The following is a 16993-nucleotide window of genomic DNA, read 5'->3' as shown; positions in this document are numbered from 1 at the left end:
AGAGAGAGAGAGAGAGAGAGAGAGATGGGGATAAAGAAAGAGAGAGAGATGGGGATAAAGAGAGAGAGATGGGGATAAAGAGAGAGAGAGAGAGAGATGGGGATAAAGAAAGAGAGAGAGATGGGGATAAGAGAGAGAGATGGGGATAAAGAGAGACTTGAATTGAATTGAACTGAGAGAGAGATGGGGATAAAGAGAGAGAGAGATGGGGATAAAGAGAGAGAGAGGGTGGGATAAAGAGAGAGAGAGAGATGGGGATAAAGAGAGGGAGAGATGGGGATTAAAGAGAGGGAGAGATGGGGATAAAGAGAGGGAGAGATGGGGATAAAGAGAGAGAGGGATGGGGATAAAGAGAGAGAGAGAAAGAGAGAGAGAAAAAGAGAGAAAGAGATGGACAAGAGAGAAAGCGAGAGAGAGATGGGGATAATAGAGTGAGACATACAGACAGACAGACAGACAGACAGGACAGACAGACAGACAGACAGACAGACAGACAGACAGACAGACAGACAGACAAAGAGAGATGGGGATAAAGAGAAGAGGGAGAGGAGAGAGAGATAGATAGCGGAGGAGAGAGAGATGGCGATAAAGAGATGGCGTTTTTTGGCTGTTTTTTCTCCAAGATGGCGAATCAGTGCAGAAATGTTTGTTCGTCCTCTCGTGTCTTTTTTTGTGTATATCTCCTCTCCATTTTAGTTAAATTATACCTTCCCGTAACTTGTCTCACCAAATGTGATGCGGAACCGCTATAATTCTTTATTTTTGAACCTTATAGCAAGAACCACCATCAGAAGTTAACCAGATAATACTCGCCAGCCTATCAGTAACGGAATGTCTCTTCACTACAATGCCGGATTCCTGCCGAAATCCCTGGACCATTCTCCTGATCTTCACAGCTAGCTAGCACCCACCGAGTTACCCAGTCCTGAAGTTATCCCTGAGGCCCACCTCCCGGCCTACTCAGTTGTTCACCCGGACTCCACCCAAACACGGCTAGAACACACTACTCCACCCGATCCTTGCCGTAGGCTCTGGACCTTGGCACCGGATCACCGCTGCTACCAAGTGGCTATAGTGGCTACACCTCTGCCCCAAAGCTAGCACTGGTTAGCCGTGAGCCAGGCACATCTCCCGGATAGAAAACTAAATTACTACAACTACAATACCTCTTTCGCCATCTGGCTTGGATCCTTAGTCGACACGACGCCCCGCCGCACCACCACGACAGGTCTGCCGATGAATACTCCATCCACTGTGCCTTCAACCTGCCTCCGTCAGACGTCGGAGCAGACGCTTCTACTAGCCACGGGCTACTAACTTGAAACGCTGCGTCACCCGGGTGATAGCGTGGTAGCGACTACTCCGCGGCTTCCCTGTTCCTTCTATTGCTGCCCCCAGGACCCTATGATCACTTGGCTACATAGCTGATGCCCGCCGGACTGTCCATTAATCACGGTTCCATTCTGTTTTTTTTATATATATATATATTTTAAATCTGTTGGCTGCGAACTCAGGCTCTGTGTGTAGTTGACCAACCCTCTCTGCCCAGTCATCGCTGTTTTACCTGTTGTTGTTTTAGCTGATTAGCTGTTGTTGTATGACAATATGCCTTGTATACTGTTGTTTAGGTTAGTTATCATAATTTTTAGTTTACAATGGAGCCCCGAGTTCCACTCATTATACCTCTGATACTTCCTTTGTCCCACCTCCCACACATGCGGTGACCTCACCCATTATAACCAGCTTTTCCAGAGATACAACCTCTCTTATCATCACTCAGTGCCTGGGCTTACCTCCGCTGTACCCGCACCCCACCATACCCCTGTCTGCGACCAGTTTTGATAGCCTTTAGCCGTACCCTCATCCTACTACTCCTCTGTTCCTCGGGTGATGTGGAGGTAAACCCAGGCCCTGCGTGTCCCCAGGCACCCTCATTTGTTTACTTCCTTGGATTCTTGTATGTCAACATCAGAAGCCTCCTCCCTAAGTTTGTTTTACTCACTGCTTTAACACACTCCGCCAACCCTGATGTCCTTGCCGTGTCTGAATCCTGGCTTAGGAAGGCCACCAACAATTCTGATATTTCCATACCCAGCTACAACATTTTCCGTCAAGATAGAACTGCCGAAGGGGGAGGAGTTGCAATCTACTGCAGAGATAGCCTGCAAAGTTCTGTCATACTTTCCAGGTCTATACCCAAACAGTTTGAACTTCTAATTTTAAAATTAACCTCTCTCACTGTTGCCGCCTGCTATTGACACCCTCCGCTCCCAGCTGTGTCCTGGACACCATTTGTGAATTGATCGCCCCCGATCTAGCTTCAGAGATCGTTTTATTAGGTGACCTAAACTGGGACATGCTTAACACCCCGGTAGTCCTACAATCTAAGCTAGATGCCCTCAATCTCACACAAATCATCAAGGAACCCACCAGGTACAACCCTAAATCTGTTAACATCGGCACCCTCATAGACATTATCCTGATCAACTTGCCCTCCAAATACACCTCCGCTGTTTTCAATCAGGATCTCAGCGATCACTGCCTCATTGCCTGTATCCACTATGGGTCCGAGGTCAAACGACCACCCCTGATAACTGTCAAACGCTCCCTAAAACACTTCTGCGAACAAGCCTTTCTAATTGATCTGGCCCGGGTATCTTGGAAGGATATTGACATCAACCTGTCAGTCGAGGAAGCCTGGTCATTCTTTAAAAGTAATTTCCTCACCATCTTAGATAAGCATGCCCCATTCAAAAAATGCAGAACTAAGAACAGATATAGCCCTTGGTTCACTCCAGACCTGACTGCCCTTGTCAGCACAAAAAAAACGTTCTGTGGCGGACTGCAATAGCATCGAATAGTCCCCGCGATATGCAACTTTTCAGGGAAGTCAGGAACAAATACACGCAGTCAGTCAGGAAAGCAAAGGCTAGCTTTTTCAAGCAGAAATTTGCATCCTGTAGCTCTAACTCCAAAAAGTTGGGACACTGTAAAGTCCATGTAGAACAAGAGCATCTCCTCCCAGCTGCCCACTGCACTGAGGCTAGGTAACACGGTCAACACTGATAAATCCATGATAATCAAACATTTCAATAAGCATTTCTCAACGGCTGGCCATGCTTTCCTCCTGGCTACTCCAACCCCGGTCAACAGCCGAAGTTCTCTGCCTTTTGTCATTCTTACGCACACCTACAGTCCTACACCTACCTCTTTCACTTCACAGAGAGTTGAGTTGTAGCAGGGTGTTGCGTTCCATCTTCATAGAGTGCAATCTGGCTTCCGAGCCAGTCACGGGTGCACCTCAGCCACGCTCAAGGTACTAAACGATATCATAACCGTCATCGATAAAAGACAGTACTGTGCAGCCGTCTTCATCGACCTGGCCAAGGCTTTCGACTCTGTCAATCATCGTATTCTTATCGGCACACTCAATAGCCTTGGTTTTTCTAATGACTGCCTAGCCTGGTTCACCAACTATTTTGCAGATAGAGTTCAATGTGTCAAATTGGAGGGCTCTTTTCTCTGTATATATCAATGATGTCGCTCTTGCTGCGGGCGATTCCCTGATCCACCTCTACGCAGACGACACCATTCTATCCCTCTAGTGGTGTGGGGGCTGTGCTTTGGCAAAGTGGGTGGGGTTATATCCTTCCTGTTTGGCCCTGTCCGGGGGTGTCCTCGGATGGGGCCACAGTGTCTCCTGACCCCTCCTGTCTCAGCCTCCAGTATTTATGCTGCAGTAGTTTATGTGTTGGGGGGCTGGGGTCAGTTTGTTACATCTGGAGTACTTCTCCTGTCCTATTCGGTGTCCTGTGTGAATCTAAGTGTGCGTTCTCTAATTCTCTCCTTCTCTCTTTCTTTCTCTCTCTCGGAGGACCTGAGCCCTAGGACCATGCCCCAGGACTACCTGACATGATGACTCCTTGCTGTCCCCAGTCCACCTGGCCATGCTGCTGTTCCAGTTTCAACTGACCTGAGCCCTAGGACCATGCCCCAGGACTACCTGACATGATGACTCCTTGCTGTCCCCAGTCCACCTGGCCATTCTGCTGCTCCAGTTTCAACTTCCACCTGACTGTGCTGCTGCTCCAGTTTCAACTGTTCTGCCTTATTATTATTCGACCATGCTGGTCATTTATGAACATTTGAACATCTTGGCCATGTTCTGTTATAATCTCCACCCGGCACAGCCAGAAGAGGACTGGCCACCCCACATAGCCTGGTTCCTCTCTAGGTTTCTTCCTAGGTATTGGCCTTTCTAGGGAGTTTTTCCTAGCCACCGTGCTTCTACACCTGCATTGCTTGCTGTTTGGGGTTTTAGGCTGGGTTTCTGTACAGCACTTTGAGATATCAGCTGATGTACGAAGGGCTATATAAATAAATTTGATTTGATTTGATTTGATTCTGTATACTTCTTGCCCTTCCTTGGACACTGTGCTAAATAACCTCCAAACAAGCTTCAATGCCATACAACACTCGTTCCATGGCCTCCAACTGCTCTTAAACGCTAGTAAAACCAAATGCATACTTTTCAACCGTTCGCTGCCCGCACCCCACCCGCCCGAATAGCATCACCACCCTGGACGGTTCCGACCTAGAATATGTGGACAACTATAAATACCTAGGTGTCTGGCTAGACTGTAAACTCTCCTTCCAGACTCATATTAAACATCTCCAATCCAAAATCAAATCTAGAATCGGCTTTCTATTTCGCAACAAAGCCTCCTTCACTCACGCCGCCAAACTTAGCGGAGTAAAACGAACTATCCTACCAATCCTCGACTTCGGTGATGTCATCTCCAAAATAGCTTCCAACACTCTACTCAGCAAACTGGATGCAGTCCATCACAGTGCCATCTGTTTTGTTACCAAATCACCCTATACCACCCACCACTGTGACCTGTATGCTCTAGTCGGCTGGCCCTCGTTACATATTCGTCGCCAGACCCACTGGCTCCAGGTCATCTATAAGTCTATGCTAGGTAAAGCTCTGCCTTATCTCATTTCACTGGTCATGATAACAACACCCACCCGTAGCACACGTTCCAGCAGGTATATATCACTGATCATCCCCAAAGCCAACACCTCATTTGGCCGCCTTTCCTTCCAGTTCCCTTCTGCCAGTGACTGGAACGAATTGCAAAAATCGCTGAAGTTGGAGACTTTTATTTCCCTCACCAACTTTAAACATCAACTCTCTGAGCAGCTAACCGATCGCTGTACATAGTCCATCTGTAAATAGCCCACCCAATCTATCTACCTCATCCCCATACTGTTTTATTTTATTTACTTTTCTTCTCTTTTGCACACCAGTATCTCTATTTGCACATCCTCATCTGCTCATTTATCACTCCAGTGTTAATCTGCAAAATTGTAATTATGCACTCCTATGGTGTATTTATTGCCTACCTCCTCATGCCTTTTGCACACACTGTATATAGACTTTCTTTTTCTACTGTGTCATAGATTTTTTTTTGTGTTATTGGCTTGTTTATTGTTTACTCCATGTGTAACTCTGTCTGTGTCACACTGCTTTGCTTTATCTTGGCCAGGTCGCAGTTGCAAATGAGAACTTGTTCCTACCTGGTTAAATAAAGGTGACATAAAAACAGTAACAGTGAAAACAAAAAACCGCGTACAACTAAATTACCGTTTAAATTTATTTTTAAACGTACGGTAAAGGGAGGCGGGAAAAGGGGTTGAGCTGGACCCAAGGAAAGAAACAAATATCCAAAAACACCCCTAAACTAGATTAGTCTACTTCAATACAACTAACTAACTAACCAAAAATACAGCGGGTGGTCCGCGCATTTCTTACTTGTGTATTTAGACTTGTGTATTTAGACAAAGTTTACCTAAGGGTAATGTATGCCCATGGGCAACTTGTCTTGGTACCCCCTTTTCCCACCATCAAACAAACAGTCAATCACCATAACAAAACAATATTCACATAATTCCACACAAATGTGATGTGTATGAATAAAAAACAGAGCTCAATCCAGAGAGAGAGAGAGAGCTATATAGAGAGAGATTGAGACACTGACTGGGTTTTTAAACCAAGGGACAGGGGATGTGATAGGGTAAGAGAAAAGGAGTAGGTGTCTTCTGATTGGGGAATGATTGCCACTTGTGAGTAGGGGGGAAGGAGAGAATCAAAATACACACAGGATACCTGTATCCGTAACACTCCCACCCTTAACCTCCAGCGACGAGCAATCCCGTATCCGGGAGTGTAATCATAACCTCAAGCTCATTACCATAACGCAACGTTTCCTATTCATGAAAATCGCAAATGAAATGAAATAAATATATTGAAACACAAGCTTAGCCTTTTGTTAACAACACTGTCATCTCAGATTTTCAAAATATTCTTTTCAACCAAAGCTAAACAAGCATTTGTGTAAGAGTATTGATAGCCTAGCATAGCATTAAGCCTAGCATTCAGCAGGCAACATTTTCACAAAAACAAGAAAAGCATTCAAATAAAATAATTTACCTTTGAAGAACTTCGGATGTTTTCAATGACGAGACTCTTAGTTAGATAGCAAATGTTCATTTTTTCCAAAAATATTATTTGTGTAGACGAAATAGCTCCGTTTTGTTCATCACGTTTGGCTAAGAAAAATACCGGAAAATGCAGTCACTTACAAGGCCAAACTTTTTTCCAAATTAGCTCCATAATATCGACAGAAACATGGCAAACGTTGTTTAGAATCAATCCCAAGGTGTTTTTCCACATATCTATTCGATAATCTATCAGTGGTGGCAGCTGGCTTCTCATCAGAAACAAAAGGAAAAATACTGCAGCTGGAGATTACACAATAATTGCAACGGAGGACACCAAGCGACCACCTGGTAGATGTAGTCTCTTATGGTCAATCTTCCAATGATATGCCTACAAATACGTCACAATGCTGTAGACACCTTGGGGAAAACGTGGAAAACGTAAGCTGACTCCTAGCTCCTCCACAGCCATATAAGGAGTCATTGGAATGAGGCGGTTTCAAAAAATGCGTCACTTCCTGATTGGATTTTTATCTGGGTTTCGCCTGTAACATCAGTTCTGTGGCACTCACAGACAATATCTTTGCAGTTTTGGAAACGTCAGACTGTTTTCTTTCCAAAGCTGTCAATTATATGCATAGTCGAGCATCTTTTCGTGACAAAATATCTTGTTTAAAACGGGAACGTTTTTCATCCAAAAATTAAAAGAGCGCCCCCTATATAAAGGCTAAGTGAGATGCCTGCGTCTCACTTGGCCAACAGGAAATGCAAATGCGCAACGCCAAATGCTAATAGTACTCGTTAAAACTCAAACTTTCATTAAAACACACATGCAGGGTACTCAATTAAAGCTACACTCGTTGTGAAACTAGCCAACATGTCAGATTTTTTAAATGCTTTTCGGCGAAAGCATGAGACGCTATTATCTGATAGCATGCAACCCCCCGAAATACCTGAAGGGAACATACACAAAAGAATTAGCGTAGCCGGCGCTACACAAAATGCAGAAATAAAATATGAAACATTCATTACCTTTGACGAGCTTCTTTGTTGGCACTCCTATATGTCCCATAAACATCACAATTGGGTATTGTTTTCGATTAAATCCGTCCATGTATACCCAAAATGTCCATTTATGAAGCCCGTCTGATCCAGGAAAAAACTGCTTTCCAAAACGCAACGTCATTTTTTTAAATAAAAAAAGTTGCCTATAAACTTTGACAAAACACTTCAAACTACTTTTGTAAACCAACTTTAGGTATTAGTAAACGTTAATAATCAATCAAGTTGATCACGGGGCGATCTGTATTCAATAGCAGCAGGTCTTGAAATCTTGGTCGATATTCTCTCTTTCAAAACTTCCTCCTGTGTACTCGATGACAGGAAGTGCCTATTTCTCATTTCACCAAGGATTAACTTCAACCCAATTGCCAGTACTGGCGACATCGTGTGGAAGCTGTAGGCATTGTAAACTGGACGCTATCTATTTTCCCTTGCCATAGACAATACAGAGACTGGCGGAAGGATACTTTTTTTTTGTGAACAGTTTTCCTTGGGCTTTTGCCTGCTCCACACGTTCTGTTATAGTCACAGACATGATTTAACTAGTTTTAGAAACTTCAGAGTGTTTTCTATCCACACATACTAATCATATGCATGTACTATATTCCTGGCATGAGTAGCAGGACGTTGAAATTTTGCGCGATTTTTAACAAAACGTAGGAAAAAAAGACCCGATCTTTAACAGGATATATCGAAGAAGTTAAAAGAGCAACCCATGGGGATTGCGACCAAAGTATTTCAATTAATAACCACAAGTTATTCATGGGTCGGGTGTGATATGCTTTCAACATGTTCATGTGGCACACACGAGATTGGCGTTTTCTATCAGGAGTTTGAAGCACATAATCAGTTTCACTTAATTTCTTTTCAATGAAATAAGGACCAGAGAAACGAGCTGACAGTGAAGATCCTGGAACAGGCATATCACCAGGACTTGGTCACCTGGCTGTAGTGGATGAGAAACAGCCTGTTTATCATAGTGTCTTTTCATACTCCTCTGTGAGGAACACAGAGCTTCCTTGGCGAGAGCACAGGCTTGGTGTAGGCGCTCACGAAAGCGACTAACGTAATCCAACACATTCTCATCTACCGCACACAACTCTTGGGACAAAAACTGTTCTTTAAGGACTTTCATTGGTCCTCTCACTGTGTGACCAAACACTAGTTCAGCCGGGCTGAACCCTAGGGACTCCTGTACCGTTTCACGAGCAGCAAACAAAACTAGAGGAACTCTCTCATCCCAATCTTTCTCAGATTCCAAACAATATTTACGTAGCATAGACTTCAGTGTCTGATGCCATCTTTCAAGCGCACCCTGACTCTGCGTGATATGCGCCTGCCACACGGTGTGTAATTGTTAAGGATTTTAACACCTGCTTGAAGAGCTTGGATAGGAAATTGGTACCTTGATCACTTTGTACCATCTTAGGTAACCCGAATGTCGTGAAGAATTTAATTAAGGCTTTACTCACCACCGGCGCTGTAATCCTTCGCAGAGGAATGGCTTCGGCGTATCTTGTTGCCATACACATAACTGTTAATAGAAACTGGTTACCCGATTTTGTCTTCGGTAACGGTCCGACACAAACAACCACCACATGTTCGAATGGTTCACCTATGACAGGTATTGGACAAAGAGGAACGGGAGGAATAACCTGATTTGATTTTCCTGTTATCTGACGTGTGGCATGTCCAACAGAACTGAGCCACATCTTGTTTCAAACCTGGCCAAAAGAAATGTCAAAGGATCTGATCATAAGTCTTGGTGATTCCTAAATGACCAGACCACTGGTGATCATGAGCAAGGGATAACACATTTTGTCAAAAGGCTGTAGGAATCACTATTTGGTAAACAGCATTCCAATCTCCGTCCGCATCTACATGGGATGTCCATCAATGAAGTAAGCCACGTTCTTCTTCTTTACATCTTCCAATGAGACAACCCTAGAAAAACATTTAGCAAGCTTGTCAACCTTTTTGTTAGCAATCAGCTGCTCACGAGTGACTGGTAACTATTGAATCGGCAATAAGTTCAACATTCTTCCAAGGGGTGTTTGTCAGAGGTGATCAGCTTCCCAGAGGTAGCACACAACCCATCCTCTTGATCAACCTCTTTGAACAGAACAGTGCTCGACATAATCTACCACATCACCCTCTTGTCGTGCCTGAGCACGAGATACAGCACAAGCGGGGAATACATATGGATAACTCTGTGCCAGCTCATTAGAGAGAGAGTGGTCACTTCTATCCAATACTTCCAATACGGGTACTAAAGGTCACACCTTTCACTGGCAACATAGGACGTACCCCCACTCTGAATATTCCACTGATTAACTCAGAGTGTACACTCACAAAGTGCAATGGCACTGGGACAAAACCCATTTCAATACCCGGAACTAACATACTGGCACCACAGTAAGTATCGTCGGATAAGGGCAACACATCAGACAATATAAACAACTGCGCCGCACCAGTATCTCTAAGGATTTTAACCGGACGCTGAGACGCTTCGTCATTCGCTAGGGACACAAACCTCTCGAAAATGAATGGTTCATAACTGCGGTCGGGGACGGGGTCTTTCAAACTACATTTGGGATAAAGAGAGAGAGAGACAGAGAGACAGTGAGAGAGAGAGGGCGGGATGAGAGAGGGAGTCAAATTGGTTCAGCATGGGCACACATGGAGTTTCTCTTTCTCTCCTTCTCTCTCCACTTCTCTCAATCTTACACTCCTTCTCTTTCTATCTCACTCTCTCTTCTTCTTCCCACCTCTCTCTTTCCTTCTCTCGCCCTCTCTTCTTCTCTCTCCTGTTTCCTCCTGGTCTCTGTGGGAGCACACTGGCATCGTCATACAAAGACATACATTTCACCCCGCCTCACCATTTGATCCCTGAGAGAGAGGAGAGCTTTAATGGGCTGTTCTTGGAACACACGGACAGGGCACATCTAGCTACTGTAGGATGGAGAGAGAGAGAGAGATTTTTTTATCTCCTCGGGAACATATATATATATACAGTGGGGAGAACAAGTATTTGATACACTGCCGATTTTGCAGGTTTTCCTACTTACAAAGCATGTAGAGGTCTGTCATTTTTATCTTAGGTACACTTCAACTGTGAGAGACGGAATCTAAAACAAAAATCCAGAAATCACATTGTATGATTTTGTATGATTTTTAAGTAATTAAGTAATTAATTTGCATTTTATTGCATATTATTTTTTATTTTTATTTTTTTACTACTGTACCTATGATAAAACTTACAGACCTCTACATACTTTGTAAGAGTCAGCTAGAGTGGTGTAAAGCTCACTGCCATTGGACTCTGGAGCAGTGGAAATGTGTTCTTTGTAGTGATGAATCAAGCTTCACTATCTGTCAGTCCGACAGACTAATCTGGGTTTGGCGTTTGCCAGGAAAACACCACCTTCCCCAATGCATAGTGTCAACTGTAATGTTTGGTGGAGGAGGACTAATGGTCTGGGGCTGTATCTCGTGGGTTCGACTAGGCCCCTTAGTTCCAGTGAAGGGAAATCTTCACGCTACAGCATACAATGACATTCTAGATGATTCTTTGCTTCCAACTTTTTGGCAACGGGGAAGGCCCGTTCCTGTTTCAGCATGACAATCCCCCATCACTAATGCTCTTCTTGCTGAATGGAGTCCACGCAGCAATGTTCCAACATCTAGTGGAAAGCCATCCCAGAAGAGTGGAGGCTGTTATAGCAGCAATGTTCCAACATCTAGTGGAAAGGCTTCCCAGAAGAGTGGAGGCTGTTATAGCAGCAATGTTCCAACATCTAGTGGAAGGCCTTCCCTGAAGAGTGGAGACTGTTATAGAAGCAAAGGGGGGGACCAACTTCATATTAATGCCCATGATTTTGGAATGAGATGTTCAACAAGCAGGTGTCCACATACATTTGGTCATGTAGTGCAGGTAAAATTCCACGACTAAGATCTCTTCGTCAAAAACATAAAAATGAAGCGAAGGTCTTAAGAGAGTATTAGAGCACACGTTCGGATAGGCAAGCCGAGTTCTGCTAGGCGCCAGTCGAACTGCTGACGCCTTAAGAAACAACAGTGTGGCCTATCCAATTACAAGCTCTCACACACGTACACACACACGTATCCCAGAGGAGAGGAGAGGAGAGGAGAGGAGAGGAGAGGAGAGGAGAGGAGAGGAGAGGAGAGGAGAGGAGAGGAGAGGAGAGGAGAGGAGAGGAGAGGAGAGGAGAGGAGAGGAGAGGAGAGGAGAGGAGAGGAGAGGAGAGGAGATCCAGCAGGAAGCTAGCGTAATTGGCTACTTATTAACACTGCTCTTACAACAGACCCAAGGCCCTGGTCAGGAAAACGTATATGGAAACATAGAAAAAGGAGAGAGATTTTTTAGATTTGAAAAGAAAGTGCAGAGAACGACAATTGAGAAGAAGGAACAGCGAGAAGATTACTGAGAGAATGATCCGGAAATAAAGACAAGGAGGAAGGATTTGACAGGAGGTCCTAAAGGTGCTAGCTATGATTCTCATGAAGTCACCTTGGGATGTTTAGCAGGTCTGTGTCCCCGTCTCAGCGGGGATGGAGAACTGCCACGGGAGACTATAGCACCCAGGTGTGTAGCTCGTTAATGCCAAGCCGTGCTGTAAAGGGGCAGCAAGCCCACGCTACAGAGACGATTGCTGACTATTTCATGGCCAAGTCATTATGACGTAGTCATGTTTATATTGTCCTGGATTATTCTCTTATGTGCTACACAGCCATCAGACCCCCCATGTAGTGTAGACTCCCCATGTAGTGGATACCCCCCATGTAGTGTAGACCCTTCCCATGATGTGTAGAACCCCATGTAGTGTAGACCCTCCCCATGTAGTGTAGACCCTTCCCATGTAGTGTAGACCCCCCATGTAGTGTAGACCCCCCCATGTATTGTAGACCCTTCCATGTAGTGTATACCCCCCATGTAGTGTAGATCCCCATGTAGTGTAGACCCATCCCATGTAGTGTTGACCCCCCATGTAGTATAGACCCCCCCGTGTAGTGTAGACCCCCCATGTAGTGTAGAACCCCCATGTAGTGTAGAACCCCCATGGAGTGTAGACCCCCCCCCCATGTAGTGTAGAACCCCCCATGTAGTGTTGACCCCCCCCCCCATGTAGTGTAGAACCCCCATGGAGTGTAGACTCCCCCATGTAGATTATACCTCCGACCCCCATGTATTGTAGCCCTTTGAAAAACAAAGCCAAATCCATCCCTACCAACTCATAAGGAACCTACCAACCATTCATATCCCAATCCTGTCATCTACCAATATCTCTGTATCCTACTGTCCTCTGATTAAATACACCATAACTACACTGCATATGGACCATCTATAATGAACGGATGGAGCTCAGTCTGAAGAGCTGCAGCAGCTTGTAGCCATGTACGGTGCTCTCTGGGGCGAGGTGGGGTTAGCTAGATAGTTTAGATGTGACGTGCAGTACCAGTCAAAAGTTTAGACACCTTTTCTTTCTTTTTTGCTATTTTCTACATTGTAGAATAACAGTGAAGACATCAAAGGTATGAAATAACACATATGGAATCATTTAGTAACCCAAAAAAGTGTTAAACAAGTCTAAATATATTTCATATTTGATATTCTTCAAAGAAGCCACCCTTTGTCTTGATGACAGCTTTGCACACTCTTTACATTATCTCAACCAGCTTCATGAGGTAGTCACCTGGAATGCATTTTAATTAACAGGTGTGCCTTGTTAAAAGTTAAACTGGATTTTCTTTCCTTCTTAATGCGTTTGAGCCAATCGATTGTGTTGTGAAAAGGTAGGGGTGGTATACAGAAGATAGCCCTATTTGGTAAAAGACCAAGTCCATATTATGACATGAACAGCTCAAATAAGCAAATCAGGCCTTCATGGTCGAATTGCTGCGAAGAAACCACTACTATTTATTATTTTTATTTAACCTTTATTAAACTAGTCCAAGTCAGTTAAAACCTCACTAGGGTACGTGGGACACTAGCATCCCACCTGGCCAACATCCAGTGAAATTGCACATCCCCAAATTCCAAAACAGAAATACTAATTATAAAAACTCATAAAACATACAAGTGTTACACATTGGTTTAAAGATGATATTCTTGTTAATCCAACATCGGTGTCAGATTTTTAAAAAGCTTAACATCGAAAGCATACCATGGTAGGGGTGGTATACAGCAGATAGCCCTATAAAAGCATACCATGCGATTATCTGAGAACATCGCCCAGCAGACTAATCATTACAAACAGTTACCAGCCAAGTAGAGAAGTTACACAGGTCAGAAATAGAGCTAAAATTAATCACTTAGCTTTGATGATCTTCATATGGTTGCACTCACAAGACTCCCATTTACTCAATAAATGTTTGTTTTGTTCGATAAAGTCCCTGCTTATATCCAAAAACCTTTGTTTGCGCGTTTTGTTCAGTAATCCACAGGCTCAAATGCAGTCACAACAGGCAGATGAAAAATCCAAATAGTATCTGTAAAGTTCATAGAAGCATTTCAAACTATGTCAGGTTGTTTTTAGCCTAAATAATCAATAATATTTAAACCGGACAATAACGTTGTCAATAGAAAAGGTAAACAAGAAAGGCGCACTCTCGGTCACGCTCATGAAAAATCTCTGGGAGACTGTAGGGTCAACTCATTCAGACTGGTTTTACTCCCTCATTTTTCAGAATACAAGCCTGAAACATTTTCTAGAGGAAGCCATAGGAAGTGCAATTTCAGTCGTAAGTCAATGGATAACTACAAACATAAAAAAGCCCACTTCCTGGATGGATTTTTCTCAGGTTTTCGCATGCCAAATCAGTTATGTTATACTCACAGACATTATTGTAACTTTAGAGTGTTTTCTATAAGAATCTACCAATTATATGCATAACCTGGCTTCTGGGCTTGAGTAGCAGGCAGTTTACTTTGGGCATGCTTTTCATCCGGAAGTGAAAATAGTGCCCCCTATCCTAGTGAATTAAGAACAAAATTCTTATTTACAATGACGGTCAGTCAGCGAGTGCTCATGGCTACCACAGCATGACTAAAGGACACCAATAAGAAGAAGAGACTTGCTCGGGCCAAGAAACACGTGCATTGGACATTAGAAAGGGGATAATCTGTCTTTTGTATCTAACCACAGTGTCTTTGGGAGATGCTGAGTAGGTGAACAGATGATCTCTGCATGTGTGGTTGTGTGATGGTGCTTTGCTGACACTGTCTGTGATTTATTTAGAATTCAAATAACACTTCACAGCATTCAGCAGCGATACGCCATCCCATCTTGTTTGTGCTTAGTGGGACAATCACTTGTTTTTCAACAGGACAATGACCCAAAACACACCTCCAGGCTGTGTAATGACTATTTGACCAAGGAGAGTGATGGAGTGCTACAACAGATGACCTGGCTTCCACAATCACCCATTCTCAACCCAATTGAGATTGTTTGGAATGAATTGGACCGCAGAGTGAAGGAAAAGCAGCCAACAAGTGCTCAGCAGATGTGTGAACTCCTTCAAGACGGTTGGAAAAGCATTCCTCATGAAGCTGGTTGAGAGAATGCCAAGAGTGTGCAAAACTGTCATCAAGGCAAAGTGTGGATACTTTGAAGAATCTCAAATATAAAATATATTTTGATTTGTTTATTAACAGTTTTTTGGTTACTTCATGATTCCATGTGTTATTTCAGGGTTTTGATGTCTTCACTATTATTCTACAATGTAGAAAATAGTAAAAATGAGGAAAACCCCTTGAATGAGTAGGTGTATCCAAACTTTTGACTGGTACTGTATATTTGTACCTATGTGTTTTTCCACATTGCTAATAGTTCTTGGTGTTCTTGTGAGTTTACTGTACAGTTTTTAAATGGTTTGGTTTTGATTGTGAGAGAAAGGACAGGTGTTTTAGAATAAATTAGTCTACTTCTACCAATTCGTTACTTTGTCAACATTTGTCTCGTCAACCTTTCCAAGACGAAAACAACATACATATATCATATTTGCCATATCCCTGTGCCTCTTTGAATGACCTGCCCACTTCACTCCTACTCCTGGACGGCGACCAATCAAGCCATTAGCAATGGGTAGAAAAGAGTTGACTCTCTGAGGTATCCAAACAGGACCAAGACAACTACTACATATCCCTATGCCATCTGAGTTCTACATGTGTGGTTCCTCCAGTCCAGCCAGATGCTGTCCTCTAGATGTTTGAGTCCTTGTGTCCAGTCCAGCCATCTGCTTCTGTCCTCTCCTTGGCTGCTTCCTTGTTTTCTTGGCTTTAGTCTTTGGCTTGACCCATTGCTCTCATGCCATTATGGCATCAGTTCCTGAAGAATGGCTGGGTTGGACTAACGCTTTCCTCGATGAGAGGTTGATCTGATCCAGTATCTACAGGCCCACGGTCAAAGCCGCTATCTGTACTCCACACACAGTTAATGAGTGTTAATGAGGACTTGTTGGCCTAAATAATTAGTAAGATCTGATCTAGAACCAAAACTTTATAGATGTTTTAAAATGAGTTTGTATTTGACTCAACATTCCATTAAGTAGAGTAAAGTACTGTTTGCAGAATTAAATGGATGCTGTCAATGCATGATTAATACAATTCAACAATAACTCGCTAGATAGTCTAATAAATATTGCTATCAGGTTGTAAATCCCAGCTAGTACATTGTTTGCTGCCTCGAGTCATTCAGGGAACGAACTGTTTCAGTTTCACCCAATATTTTTGACAAAAAACTGACAAAAAGGGCAGTGATTTGGAATCTCAACACGATCATATGCAGTATGAAGTACGTGACTATAGCTTATCTGTTCATGTAGGCCTAGTTATTTAGCAAGCTAGCATTAGGACTTGATAGCTAAGTAATTTAAGTACTGTAGCTAACTGGAACCTAATGGCATGGAGCCTTATACTTTATATGTGTATATGTATATACAGTTGCAATCGGAAGTTTACATACACTTAGGTTGGTGTCATCAAAACTCACTTTTCAACCACTCCACAAATGTCTTGTTACCAAAGCCCCATATACTTCCCACCACTGTGACCTGAACGCTCTCGTTGGCTGGCCCTCGCTTCATACACGTCACCAAACCCACTGGCTCCAGGTCATCTACAAGACCCTGCTAGGTAAAGTCCCCCCTTATCTCAGCTCGCTGTTTACCATAGCAGCACCCACCTGTAGCATGCGCTCCATTAGGCATATCTCTCTGGTCACCCCCAAAACCAAATCTTCCTTTGGCCGCCTTTCCTTCCAGTTCTCTGCTGCCAATGACTGGAGCGAACTACAAACATCTCTGAAACTGGAAACACTTATCTCCCTCACTATCTTTAAGCATGTTCCAGTTTAGGTTGCCTAGCAGCACGAGCTCTGAAGATAGATGGTGGGAAATCAGTTCACAT

Source organism: Oncorhynchus kisutch, linkage group LG21 (genome assembly GCF_002021735.2).
Source record: "Oncorhynchus kisutch isolate 150728-3 linkage group LG21, Okis_V2, whole genome shotgun sequence".
Taxonomy (NCBI): Eukaryota; Metazoa; Chordata; class Actinopteri; order Salmoniformes; family Salmonidae; genus Oncorhynchus; species Oncorhynchus kisutch.
This window is presented reverse-complemented; position numbering follows the sequence as displayed.